Source organism: Pseudonaja textilis, chromosome 4 (genome assembly GCF_049901715.1).
Source record: "Pseudonaja textilis isolate UNSWEBS1 chromosome 4, rPseTex1.2, whole genome shotgun sequence".
Taxonomy (NCBI): Eukaryota; Metazoa; Chordata; class Lepidosauria; order Squamata; family Elapidae; genus Pseudonaja; species Pseudonaja textilis.
In genome coordinates, this window is record NC_141993.1 from 7,359,405 (window position 1) to 7,372,773 (window position 13,369).

Genomic DNA, 13,369 nt, shown 5'->3' on the forward strand with positions numbered 1-13,369 from the left:
TTTATGACTTGTGGACACCTAAGTCCCAGAATTCCTGAGCTAGCATGGGTTAGGGTTAGGGTTAGAGTTAGGGTTGGGCATGGCTGGCTTAGGAATTCTGGGAATTGAAGTCCACAAGTCATAAAAGGGCCATCATTCCCCAAAAGGCTTGCTTAGTTCACTTTCCCAAATTCCAAGAATCCCAAATTTCCTTTTTTTTTTTTGCATAAAGTTTTTTTTATTTTTAAATATACATCAACATCATTGCATGGACAGTGTGGCATCTGAATATCATTCATTTTGATACAAAATAATATTAATACAGATGAAAATTACATTAATCAAACTTAGGTGGTTCTAATGTTATTATACATATTTATGTCAGCACATAGACCTTCATTCTTCAATTATTCAATATTTGCTACATCCTTCTATTAATAATATTCTTGAGCATACCTGATAACACCCTTTTTCAAAACCTGATCTTAGCCTCTACCATTCACTTTAAAAGTGTTATGCAAAAATAAGTATAACAATGTCCCCCCCATTCCTAATTTTATAATTATTCTAATTCTTAGTACAATCTTGGTTTTTGGGGTTTTTCGTTTTAAATCCTTTCTATCCGTCATCTCTCATTCTCTTAGAAGGTTCACTTTAGACTGGATTCCAATACCTGCTTAAAAATACAAAGATTGGGTATGATTGTGCAGACAGCATCAGGGAGGGAGAGGACCAAGCAAACATCATCAACTCAAACCCAAACAACAGAAATTGCACCCAATGGGCAAACTGACAACATGATGCCTCAGCAGAAGAAATGCATGCCATGGTCAACAACGATGACAAAGACAATGATCGCACCATGAAGATTCTACAGAGAAGGGCATTTGAATGGAATGGGTTTTCCCAGCATGAATGCCAATGAGAATTGGACAGAGAAATTCGCATGGGGGGGCGGGGGAAGCACAAGAGAAGCTCACTTAAGCCACTGTCCGCCAACCCCAGTGGGCCGGGGACCACTGGTGGTCCATGAGAAAATTTTGGTGGTTCACAGAGAAATGCCACCTCCCCAAAGCATCCCCCCAAAGCAGTTAATCCAGGCTGTGCGGGAATGCAAGGCTGTGCTGCCCACAAGTGCCGCGGGAACACAAGGCTTGCATCGCTTGCATTGCAAACAACACATAGTGAGGGGAAGGGGGGAAAGGGTGGAGCGGGGGGAACTTGCCCCACGCACCTCACCTGGCCACTGGGCTGCTTCTTTCCACTTCTTTCTTCTTCTGCTTTCTTTCTCTTCCCCCAAACTCCACCAGAAATGAGTCTTTGGGACCCTGCAACGCCTCCTGCTCCAAGAGGCTGCACCGGTGAAGACTCATTTCTGGCGGAATTTGGGCCAGAGAAAGAAAGACTTCTGCTGCTTTCCTTGCATGAAGCCAAAAGTCTCTCTTTCTCTCTCTCTCCCCCTGAGAACAGAGCTGGAGACAGTATCCTGCAATCCCAAATAAAGAATGATCGATCGGTAGGAAAGCGGGATGGGGAATTTTCCTGCAGCCGTCAGTCAAAATTCATATTAGTGGTCCGCGGGATTTAAAAGTATGAATTTGGTGGTCCCTGAAGTCCAAAAGGTGGGCGACCCCTGACCTAAGCCTTATCTCATTTTCTTGCGAATGGAAAGAGACCCTCCCTTGGCCTTTTAATGCACCGAATGGCTTAATTGCGATTGGATACCCAGGAAGTTTTGAGAAACAAGAAAGTGCCAAGGAAAGGAAAGGGGGAAATCCCAGGATTTAGCTAGCAGCCTGGAACCAAAAGGAAATTGCAGTGACCAAACTACATTGCGTTGCGGAAAGCTTTTCTTAATGATAGCAATTAGGTTCCAAGGCTGTAAAGCATCCCTAAACGTGTGCAGGAAGTGCAGCCATCACATTTGGGCAGAAAATTAATGAGGGAGAGGGGGTGGAGAAGAGCCGAGATGAAATATAAAGAGAGGAGCAGCTTCGACTGAGTTTTGGCCCATGCTTACATCTTTAATTAGAAGCCTGGGCAAGGTGGATAAGAAACGTAGAGGTGCTTCCTAAGGCCCAGCGTGAATAGCTCAAGTGGTAGCCGGAAAAAATTACACCCATTGGTGATTTCATAGCCTTGAGTGACCACATTAATGCTATGGGTATCCTTGTCCTGAGGCCGATGTTAAAAACTTGAGCAAAAATGCAAGAAGTGGGATTTGAAGGCTTGAGAGAGGGGGATGATGATAGAATAGAATAGAATAGAATAGAATAGAATAGAATAGAATAGAATAGAATAGAATAGAATAGAATAGAATATGGAGTGGAAATAGAATAGAAGAATAAGGAATAGAACAGAACAGAACAGAACAGAACAGAACATAGAATAAGAACAGAAGAGAAGAGAATGGAATGGAATGAAATTAGAATAGAACAGAACAGAACAGAACAGAACAGAACAGAATAGAATAGAATAGAATAGAATAGAATAGAATAGAATAGAATAGAATAGAATGTTTAGAGTTGGAAGGGACCTTGGAGGTCTTTTAGTCCAACCCGCTGCCTAGGCAGGAAACCCTACACCACTTCAGATAAATGGTTATCCAACATCATTTTTAAAACTTCCAGTGTTGCAGCTTTTACAGCTTCTGGGGGCAAGTTGTTTCCCTGATCACTGTGAGGAAATTTCTCCTTAGTTCTAAGTTGCTTCTCTCCCTGATTAGTCTCCATCCATTGCTTCTTGTCCTGCCTTCTTGGTACTTTGGAGAATAGCACGACTCCCTCCTTCTTTGTGGCAACCCCTGAGGTATGGGAAGACTGCACTCATGATGATGTTATTCACTCAGTCCTGTCCACTCTTGGCGATTCTATGGGCCAGATCTCTCCACATCTTCCAATCTCACACTGCTTCTTTGAGTTTCTCTATGTTCTGGCTGGTGTGGGATCGAACTGAGATCATGTGAAGCATTAATACCACTTTATAATGCCTTGGTAAGATTAATACCACTTTATAATGCCTTGGTAAGATCAAAATTAGAACCTTGCATCCAGTTTTGGTTGCCACAATATTAAAAAAAAAAAAGAGGTTGAGACTCTAGAAAGAGTGCAGAGAAGAGCAACAAAGCGGATTAGGAGGCTGAAGGCTAAAACATATGAAGAACAGTTGCAGGAACTGGGCATGTCTGGTTTAACAAAAAGAAGGACATGATTGCAATCTATCAGTTTCTAAGGGGCAGCCACAAAGAAGAGTCAAACTATTCTCCAAAGCACCTGAAAGGCAAGACAAAATGGGTGGAAATTAACCAAGGAGAGAAGCAACCTGGAATTGAGAAATTTCGTAACAGTGAGGACAATTAACCAGTGGAATGGAAGTTGCCTTCAAAAGTTGTGGGTGCTCCACTACTTGAGGTTTTTAAGAAGAGACTGGACAACCATTTGTCTGAACTGGTATAGGGTCTCCTGCTTGAGCAGAGGGTTGGACTAGAAGACCTCCAAGGTCCCTTCCAACTCTGTTATTCTGTTATTATGGTGTTATCTTTGAGTGTGTCCAGCCCCCATGGTTTTGACAGCCTGGTTTCCTTTTACCGCCAACTCTTCCCAAAATAATTTCTTTCTCCAGTGAATTCCTCCATGCAACGTGGCCAGTTTTGAGATGCGTCTTCATGTTATGCATTCTACTACGTGCTTGTTACTCACCTCTGTTGTCCAAGGGCTACGCAGGAGGCTTCTCCAGCCCCACGGCTCAAACGAGTAGATTTTCTTCCTGTCTCGCTTTCTTAAGGTCCAACTTTCACCACCAAGGAACACGAAGGAGCAAACTAACCTCCGTTACGTTGTCACGCTGAAATTGCTTGTAACCCAGGAAAGGCCACAAAACATGGAGCTAGAGCCAGATTACCTAGAGTAGGAAACACAAAATTGTGGCCTTAAGTCGGCTTTCAAATATTTGTTTTTTTATTTATTTATTTATTTTCACTCATAAATATTTTGAATAGTGTATTGTCAGGGCATATCCTTTACAGAAAAACAAAGAAAAGACATAGAGAAATATTAATATATTGATAACAATACTATTAGTATAACAGAATAGTTTTGACTAGGTTTCTCTTTGTATTAGCTTATTTGTGATTATATTAGCCTATCTATAATTATATTTAATTCATACATAGCAGTAATCTTTATTCACTTGAATTCCACCTCTTATCTCTAACCACTCGTAAAACCTATTCCACATTAAATAATAGTCTATGTCCTCTTTATCCTTTATTTTTAATGTCAATCTATCCATCTTTGCCCAGTCTAGTATTTTCCGAATTATGTCCTCATCAAATGGAGTGTTCACATTTTTCCAATATTGTGCAAATACAATCCTTGCTGCTGTCAGTACATTCAAAACTAAATATATAGTCCCTTTGTGATACCACTCTGGCAATATACCCAACAAAAATATTTCTGGTTTCAGATGTATTTGTTGCTTCATCATCTTTTCCAATCATGCATGTATGTAGCATTCAAAGATTTGAAGGAGGAATCTATGCTACAGAAATCAGCAAGCAAGTTAAGCTGAAATTTGGGGCTCGGGGGTGGGAGAAATGAATAAAATAAAAATCTGGAACTTCGTTATATATGTTGACGGCCCCCGAGAATGCTCTCTGGGCAAAAATGGAAAGACAAGATTAATTCCCACAATGGCAGAATGGCTGGGAAAACTGGTGAGGGCTAAGCAGAGACGGCCAAATTAACTGCTTTAATCAAAGAAACAATCCATCCAATTTCATTTCTGCTTGGAAACCTCTTCTGGATTTCTTGCTCAAGACAGAAGATAAGGAAAAACTCTTGACTTTGGATTTTGCTGATTAGATTGGTTTGTTGGCATAGAAGTGGCTGCTACATACTGAGTATGCAAAAGTAAAAAAAAAAGTTGTGCCTGTAATGTTATTTGCTTTCATTCTACTGCACTGAAAAGAGTTGGTAGCTAGCAGAAATCTCATCTTCTGTATGCTGAGGACTCTTAATCTATGTTTGGTGCCTACAAGCTCACTACCATCAAAAACAAGCATTCCTCAAACTTAAGACACCTTTGGCAAGATTTCAAATCTTAGTTAAAAATGTCAGTTACTGGGTCATTTCCCTTTTCCTTTCCTTTCTCCTTCCCTTCCTTTCTCTTCTCCTTTCCTTCCTTTTCTCCTTCCCTTCCTTTTTCTTCTCCTTCCCTTTCTCCCTCCCTCCCTTTTTCTTCCCTTTCCCTTTCCCTTCTTCACTTCTGTTGCTGAAGTTGTATTTCCTGCAATCAAGTTTGGTGCAGTTTACCTTGAGTTTGTATTATTATGTGCTCATGTATAGTTGTGGTTGAAGCTGAAATAATCATTGAAGGGTCGGACATTGCAGTAAATAATTTTATGTACTACACTTAGCTCGGAACGAAGGCGGCATAGTTCTAAATTCAGTCAGAACTGAAGAAGCTTCTTGGATGAGAAGCGAAATGTCCTCAAGTCAAAACAAAGTCCAGTTGCCTTTTGAAAAAAAGCACTTTTGGGACAACCATGATCTGGATGACTTAAGAATCTCCACCGACAGATCAAAGCTATGTTAGATGTCTGCAGCTCTGCTCAAAACCCTTTGGACTCCCCTAGATATTCACTTTAAAAGGAAACTAGCATATATATATGCTAGTTTATATACACACACACACACACACACACACACACACACACACAATCTTAAGTTTTCGCAGGTATTTATATGTATGGTATTCAGTTTTGTTCGGGTATTTTCCCACGTCATTATAGTTGGGCTTTTAAAGTTGTAGCAACTTTCAGGGTCTGTCCAATGTATGTGGCAGGGCATGATGCACAGTCTCCAAATCCCCTGTGCACAGTCCCCTGATTGAAAAAAGACCTGAAATCATGAATAGAAGAGATGATTCCACCAGACTGTCAATTATCTGGAAGCCTGCACTCACAAACAAAAAAATCTCCACACCACAAGCCGGGCAAACACCTGGGCACAAACAGACTCCCCCTGATACCTCCAGCTCAGGAAACCTAGCTTCCTAAAAAATGATAGCCATCCATTTACTCAGAGCCAAGCTGCACTAAAAGCCTCCAATACAGGAACACAATGTTGCCAGCCAATCAAGACCAAAAAAAAAAGCTACAAAACAGACAGAAGATATTAGAAACACCAATCAAGCAGAACACAGCAAACTCCAAGACCAATAAACACAGACCAAGACTCCCAACCAATCAGGATGAAGAAAAAACCATTCTGGCACAGCAGTAGGCTAGCACCAAATTTAAAACAGAAACGGCTGTGAAAGTCTGACTCACAGACAAACACAATACAGAAGCCTGATGATGGCAGATGAGATTCTGCCGAAACGTTGCTACAACTTTAAAAGCACAACTATAATGACGTGGGAAACTACCCAAACAAAGCTGAATACACACACACACACACACACACACACACACACACACACACACACACATATATATTTGTGAACACCTATTAAGCAATTGAGCTTCCATGTTATTAACTTCTGAATTCTAGCTTTTAAGGACAAACAGGGCGGAGAAAGTTGCTATTTTTATGTCTTGGGGCATGAATCACCCATCATATAGACCTTGGCCACAGCCTGGAAACAAGACTCTTGATTTAAAATATAAGCTCTACATGAATGTGTTGTTGAATTCGGTAGGTTTCTGAAAGACTAAGAAGATTCCTTATCCCGCTTCTCCCATAATTTCTCTCTTGGCCAGAAAAAGTAGAAAGTTGGCACTCTTCATTTTTTTTTTAAACTGGCTACCTCTCTGTGGTTCTTGGCTCGCCCATAAATTAATAACTGGAGAAATGTATTTGGAAAGAAGTTGCTGTTGTCGAAAACTTTAGGCAATGGTACATTGGTCCTCTGTGGTACTTTTCTTGACTGATGCTTTGTGATGGGGAAAAAACAACAACCCCTGACTAATATAAACACAGACTTTGTCACTGAATTCTTTCCTTTTACAGTCATACCTTTAGTAAGATAAATTTGAGATCCAGCCAGTTTGCGGGGGGGATGATCTTGTGAATTTCCAGCATACTTTCATAATGGCATGCTTTGAGTTTATTATTTTTTTTTTGCTGAGCTCCGTGGCAGCTTTTTGCCATTTAAGGAATAATTCAGTCTCCGTTTCACTCCCTTAAATGTCTTCAGCTTCAAAAACAGACCATTTCTGATGACTTGCGGCATTCGATTGAATAGGGCTCAAGATTTTGCCTGCCTAATGAACAACCTGTTGAAGTTGAAGCTCAGACTTTTAACCCTGTTCTTCCTCCCGCCGGGACACTCTGTCCTCTCATTTTTCTCAACAGGAACATTTTCTCCGTGGTTTAGAGGATGGATTGCTGAAAATATTGCTTTAGATTGACAGGTCCTGGCCTTAAGGGAGAACTTGACCAGTTGCGTGGTCAATGTAGATCCTCTGTTGCGTTAGCTGGAGAAGCCATCCCTGCTGGAGAATTGGGATGGGGAAGCACTTGATTTCAACAGGGTTGGATAGGTTGTATAATTAATCTGTAGGATTTGTAGCTGCAAAGAAAAGGGATAGTCACCCACATGGATGACTTTAAAAGAAAAACTGAACGCATTCAGCAAGACAGGTCTACCAACAACTGTTAGTCTTGTGATTCATTGGTACCTATAAGTTGCAAGCAACAATGCCTCTTCTTTCCCTAGACAACATACTTGCCTTTGTCTACAGAATTCAGAGAGGTTCACTTAAGGTTTCTTTCTTTCTTTCTTTCTTTCTTTCTTTCTTTCTTTCTTTCTTTCTTTCTTTCTTTCTTCCTTCCTTCTGTCCGTCTTTCTTTCTTTCTTTCTTTCTTTCTTTCTTTCTTTCTTTCTTTCTTTCTTTCTTTCTTTCTTTCTTTCTTTTTAGGAAAGAAAACTAATTTTCCCTTTCTTGGAAAGAAAACTAAAAAAACTTTATTTCTTTATTTCTCTCTCTCTTTTTCTTTCTTTCTTTCTTTCTTTCTTTCTTTCTTTCTTTCTTTCTTTCTTTCTTTCTTTCTTTCCTTCCTTCCTTCCTTCCTTCCTTCCTTCCTTCCTTCCTTCCTTCCTTCCTTCCTTCTTTCTTGTTAGGAAAGAAAACTAATTTTCCCTTTCTTGGAAAGAAAACTAAAAAACTTTATTTCTTTATTTTTCTTTCTTTATTTCTTTATTTCTCTCTCTCTTTTTCTTTCTTTCTTTCTTTCTTTCTTTCTTTCTTTCTTTCTTTCTTTCTTTCTTTCTTTCTTTCTTTCTTTCTTTCTTTCCTAACAGGAAAGAAAATTAACTTTACCTTTTTTTTTAGAAACAGAGAGGAAGCTGAGGAGTCAATTGTGGTGCTCATTATCACAAGCCCTGGTCATGGCCATTAAATTGGATACTTTTTTCAAGGGGATATAAATTCAAAGCTAGATAGTTTTCAAGATTATATAAACTCACGTACAAGAGTCTGTCAAATGCCCTCAGTCTTGAGATGTGATATGGGGGAGGGGAGGCTCTCATCCAGGAGAGGTGGAGATTTAAAAAAAAAAAAAACCCACACACACATTGTCTCTTTGCCCTGACAAACTAAATTACATTGCCTGCCTGGTGGAAAATTCCTCAAGGCAAATGTAAGTGACTTACATAGGATAAACTGCTCGAATGAGTTGGAAAACACACCTATCTCTCCAGTGTGTAATCCTCTGAGTTAAGTCAGAGTCATTTCAAATATCCCAACATGTGTTCAGAATCATTCCACACCCTTTTGTAAATGTCCAGAGTAGAGTTAAGGAAGAAGCCACAAAGGCATACAAAACTTTTGCCAGACCAATTCTTGAATACAGCTCGTCCACCTGGAATCCACACTGTATATCGGACATTAACACAATTGAGTGGGTTCAAAGGTATTTCACGAGAAGAGTACTCCACTCCTCCACTCACAAGAGAATTCCCTACGCCTCCAGGCTTGAAATTTGGGGCTTTGACAATCTGGAACTGCGCCACCTGTGGTCCGATCTAAGCATAGTTCACAAAATTGGCTGCTATAACATCTTGCCCATCAATGACTTCTTCAGCCTCAGTCATAATAACACACGGGCAAACAACTGATACAAACTCAAGGTAAACTGCTCCAAACTCGATGGCAGAAAATACGACTTCAGCCACAGAGTGGTCAACTCCTGGAATGCCCTACCCGAATCCATTGTTACAGCCTCAACCTCTCACAGCTTCAATCTCAAACTGTCTACTGTTGTCCTGACCCATGTCCTTTTCCGACAAATCAAACACAATCCAAAAGGAACAGAAACCTTGTAATGCTTTTACAAAACAATTAGCTGTGATAAGCACAAGCCTTGCCAAACTGTGCGAGACTTGCCAAAAGATAACAGACAAGAAATAATCTGCAATACAAAAATGTTCAAATGCAAACTCAGGATACTGGAATGTCCATGAGGCTGGAGTTTCAAAATGTCTTTGCCTTCTGCAAAGTACGTTCGTTTCACAGATGGCTTTTATCATCTTGAAGGAGGGGCCATTACCTTGCAGCCTTACTCCCGAGTCACTCATGCTGTTGTAACTGCTCTTGTGAGCAATCCTGTATGCATACGCACTTGGCACAGGCTCCTCGGGAACCTCCTCATTGCTGCTGCCAGCCCCCACAAGGCGGTAGTCCACTCTCTAATGGTCTTGGCCACTCATCTGAGTCCTCGCTCTCTTCAGCCATCCACACCTGCTGCCAGCTAACCACGACAACTGTGGTTCCTAAGAGGTTCTTAAAGGGGGCGTTAATAAGTGCACCAGTGTGCCTATCGTCCCTGTCTTACTATCCCCATTTATCTGTATTTACTTCCTTTGTTCTCTTTATGTTCATACTTATACTTGTTATCTTGTATATGTTTGACAAACAAACAAAATAAAATAAATAAAATAAAGCTGACCAAGGGAAATGTAGGAATCAGGATGTACACCTCAAAAAGGGCCCCCAATTCTGGTCTCTTGCTATTCTCATCCTCATTAAATGTGTTTACGTGCATGCATCCTTCCATCCTTCCAGGCCTTTCCTCTTATTTACAGATCGATTACAAATGTCATGGCCCGAGTCAGTCAAGGTTATCTCTTTTTGAAATTATCGTATTTTTAGCAATGGTGACATTAATCAGCTCACCTTGCAGCTTTCTCGTGTTGCAGCTAATTAGCAGTGCAGTGATTAAGTCTCTGGGTGTGTTGTGGAGAAGAACTTCTATTTTGGGAAGAAGGTTGAGTATCTAGGCTTTAGGCTGCCTCATCATAACTCTAGCAGTTGGGCGCCATTCCCCAGCTGAGGTCTTCCTAACTGCTTGGCTTCTTCTAATTGCAGAAGGACTTTCATTCTGCATTCAGAACATCCTTTCTAATTCTTGCTTGAGTCAATTTCCAAGATCAGGAAGCAGCATCGTATGAATCAAGCTGCTGTTTCTATGAGTTTTCAACTTTGGGTCCAAAGTCTATAATCTTAAGAGTTCATGGTCATGTCTATTGTCAGAAGAAAAATCCAGTCTGGTTCCAATCTGGAAGGGGGAAAAAAAATCAATGGAGGCTGACTGGTTGGAAAGAAGGTCTCTGTTTATTTGGATGCCAGAAACTTTAGTGATGGCAGCATTATTTCTGGGGTGGGTGACAGAATGGTTGAATGAGTAGATAGATTTTGATAGGGTTCTGGTGTTTGGTGATTGAGATGCTCCAGGGAGTGTGTGCAATATAGTGTGCCTTGAGACTTTTGCTATTTCAATGGTGGTGGGTTAATCCAATCAAGTCCTAAAAGTCCTGTCTTGTCCTTAGAATTTGGGTAGGGGTGTGTGTGTAAATTCTTAATCCCATCAGCTCCAGCCTGTGCCTGAAGGCATTTTGTTTGTGAATAGGGTGGCCTGGATTTCTTGATGGGCACAAAATATCCACCTTTAAAGATTTCAGGCATCTGCTGGAGGCTGTTTCCTACAGCAGGAAAACTGGGGCTGCTTTCTGCCTTTAAGAGCCCATTTCTCCATTTCTCCTTTGGGGAAATATAATATTCTGCCTCTTTTAATATTCCCCAAAATATTGCATTCTCTAGGAGTGGGTGGGGCTTCTCGCACTATAAATCTGCAGTTCCAAATGTCTATGGAGATTCTCAGTCCTCCAGGTCATGGTTGTCCCAAAGGTGCTTTCTCAAGAGGCAACTGGACTTCATTGGTTTTTCCTTGAAGATATTTCACTTCTCAGCCAAGAAGCTCCTTCAGGCTGAGTTGGGCCAATGGTAATTTTTTTTTGGGGGGGGGGGTGTTGAGAGAGATGGGGCTATTCACATCTGCCACAGAAATTGAGTAATGGTGGCAAAAAGTAGCCACACCTAGTGATTCCATGCACACAACTGTGCCTATAGGAGATGACCAGGCTGAGCCCAAGGGTGGTGTCAAGCATGTTACCAGTCTCAAGTCCCTTCATGCTCACAAGGGTTCTAAGTCCAACTCTACCTTGAATTCCATTGACTCTTATCCTCTGCTAACTCGCTTTGAGAGTTAGTAGTTCAGATTCTTGTTTAAAAGTAGCATGAAATAAACCTGATGTAGGAGATGATCAGGTTGCCCCCAAGGAAGGGAGAGTCAAACGTGTCATTAGTCTTGAGTCCTTTCATGCCCACAAGAGAATTAAGTCCAACCACACCTTGAAATCCATTGACTCTTATCAACCACCTATTTGCCTTGATCATTATAATTCAGATCCTCACTTCATGGATGAGGAGCGAAACGTTTTCAAGGATGTTAAATCTGGGAGGACGGTTCAAGAATGGAGGCAAGACTCAGATAGCAACAACAGCTCTTTATTTGTGACTTCAGATCTGAGCAACTAACCCCAGCCGCAGCAGCCCCTTATATAGGGCTGGCTGCGGCTAGGCAGCCAATGAAGGCGATTTGAGTTTGCCGCTCTTGGCAGGGCCAATCGCGGCAGCCCGTTTACTGGCCAATCGCATCAGTCTATGGCGACCAATCACGATCGGCTTTCAGCGGGCCAATCAGATTTGCAGGCTACGAGCCTGCTAGTCCGGAGCAAGGATAAACAAAGAAAGTCCTGTTGCCTCTTGAAAAAGCACCTGTGGGACTGCAGTTCCAAATTCCCTTTCACATTTTCTGGAGGACAGCCTCCTGTCTGCTGTAGATCATATAAAAATACAGATGTTCAACAACACTGAATATTAGTTTGGTCTAGTGGTTAGGGCACCAGTCATTAGAGAACAGGAGACTATGAGTTCAAGTCCTGCCTTAGCCATGATAGCCACTGGGTAATGTTGGGCCAATCATTGCCTCTCAGCCTGACCTACCTCACAGGGTTGTTTTTGTGGGGAAATAGGAGGAGGAAGATGTGTTGGGTCTGTTGACTGCTTTTTATTTTTAAAAATAATACAGCCAGGATACAAATAAATAAAATGAAAACACTATTTTTTTTCTAGATGATGGTAAAGCAAGCAAACTCTGTATTAAATTCTGCTAAACCTGCTAAACACGTGTACAAACACACACCGAAATGTTTAAGGAAGCTGGAGAAAAACTGCCGTATGCTTACCCATCTCTGTCCAGTGAGATCAGTACAGTCCTTGGAAGCTGAGATTTCAGGAAGTAAATAAATGCAACTGCAAACAAATTTCCTGTGCAAAAACTGATTTTTCCTGAATTAAGGCAATGTCTTCAACTCAGTAACCTTTAATTATGAATTTTCTTTACCTTCGCAAAGATCCTGTAGTGGAGAATCGACAGGTAAAGGTGTTCCAGTCAGTCATGTCTGACTCTCAGGCACAGTGCTCACCTCTGTTTCGTGGCCATGGGAGCCAGTGTTGTCTGAAGCCATTTCCATAGTCATATGCATACACCAAAGGCACATGGAATGCTGTTACCTTCCTACTGAAGCGTTACCTGTTTATCTACTCCCATTTACATGCTTTTGAACTGCTAGGTGGGAAGGAGCTGGAGCAGGCAGCAGGATCTCACCCATTGCAGGGTGCTTGGATCTCGAACCCGGACTGTCAACTCTCCAGCTGACAAGCTCAGCGTCTTTAACTGCTGACCATGGTGCCTCTACTCTCACTTATTTTTTCTATTCTACTTGTCAGTTTCCCTCCACCACCACCCCGCAGCTAGTAACAATCCTTAGAAAACCTTGGCTGATCCCCCGAAATACTTGGATCGTACTTAGATAAAAGACCTACAGGGCTCCAGCTCTTCCACACTGTTGTCAAGGAAACAAGAGCATATTCGTGAAGTCCCCAGGAATAAAGTCAGAATGTGGATTCTTCATCTTTCTGTTCTCAGCTTTCTTGAGATAGGAGATCGTTTGTGTCCCATTTTTTTTCCCCCAGAAATCTGGC

The 13,369-nt window shown here is 41.4% G+C and overlaps 1 long non-coding RNA gene across 1 annotated transcript; it reads right to left on the reverse strand.

The window, feature by feature from the left end:
• Positions 1-3,557: 3,557 nt before the first annotated feature.
• Positions 3,558-12,732, reverse strand: LOC148125743 (uncharacterized). The gene is made up of 3 exons (XR_015743401.1): positions 12,571-12,732; positions 10,160-10,541; positions 3,558-3,879 (listed from the first exon to the last, which is right to left on the reverse strand). It is a non-coding gene; the product is annotated as an uncharacterized LOC148125743 (long non-coding RNA).
• Between the last annotated feature and the right edge of the window lie 637 nt (positions 12,733-13,369).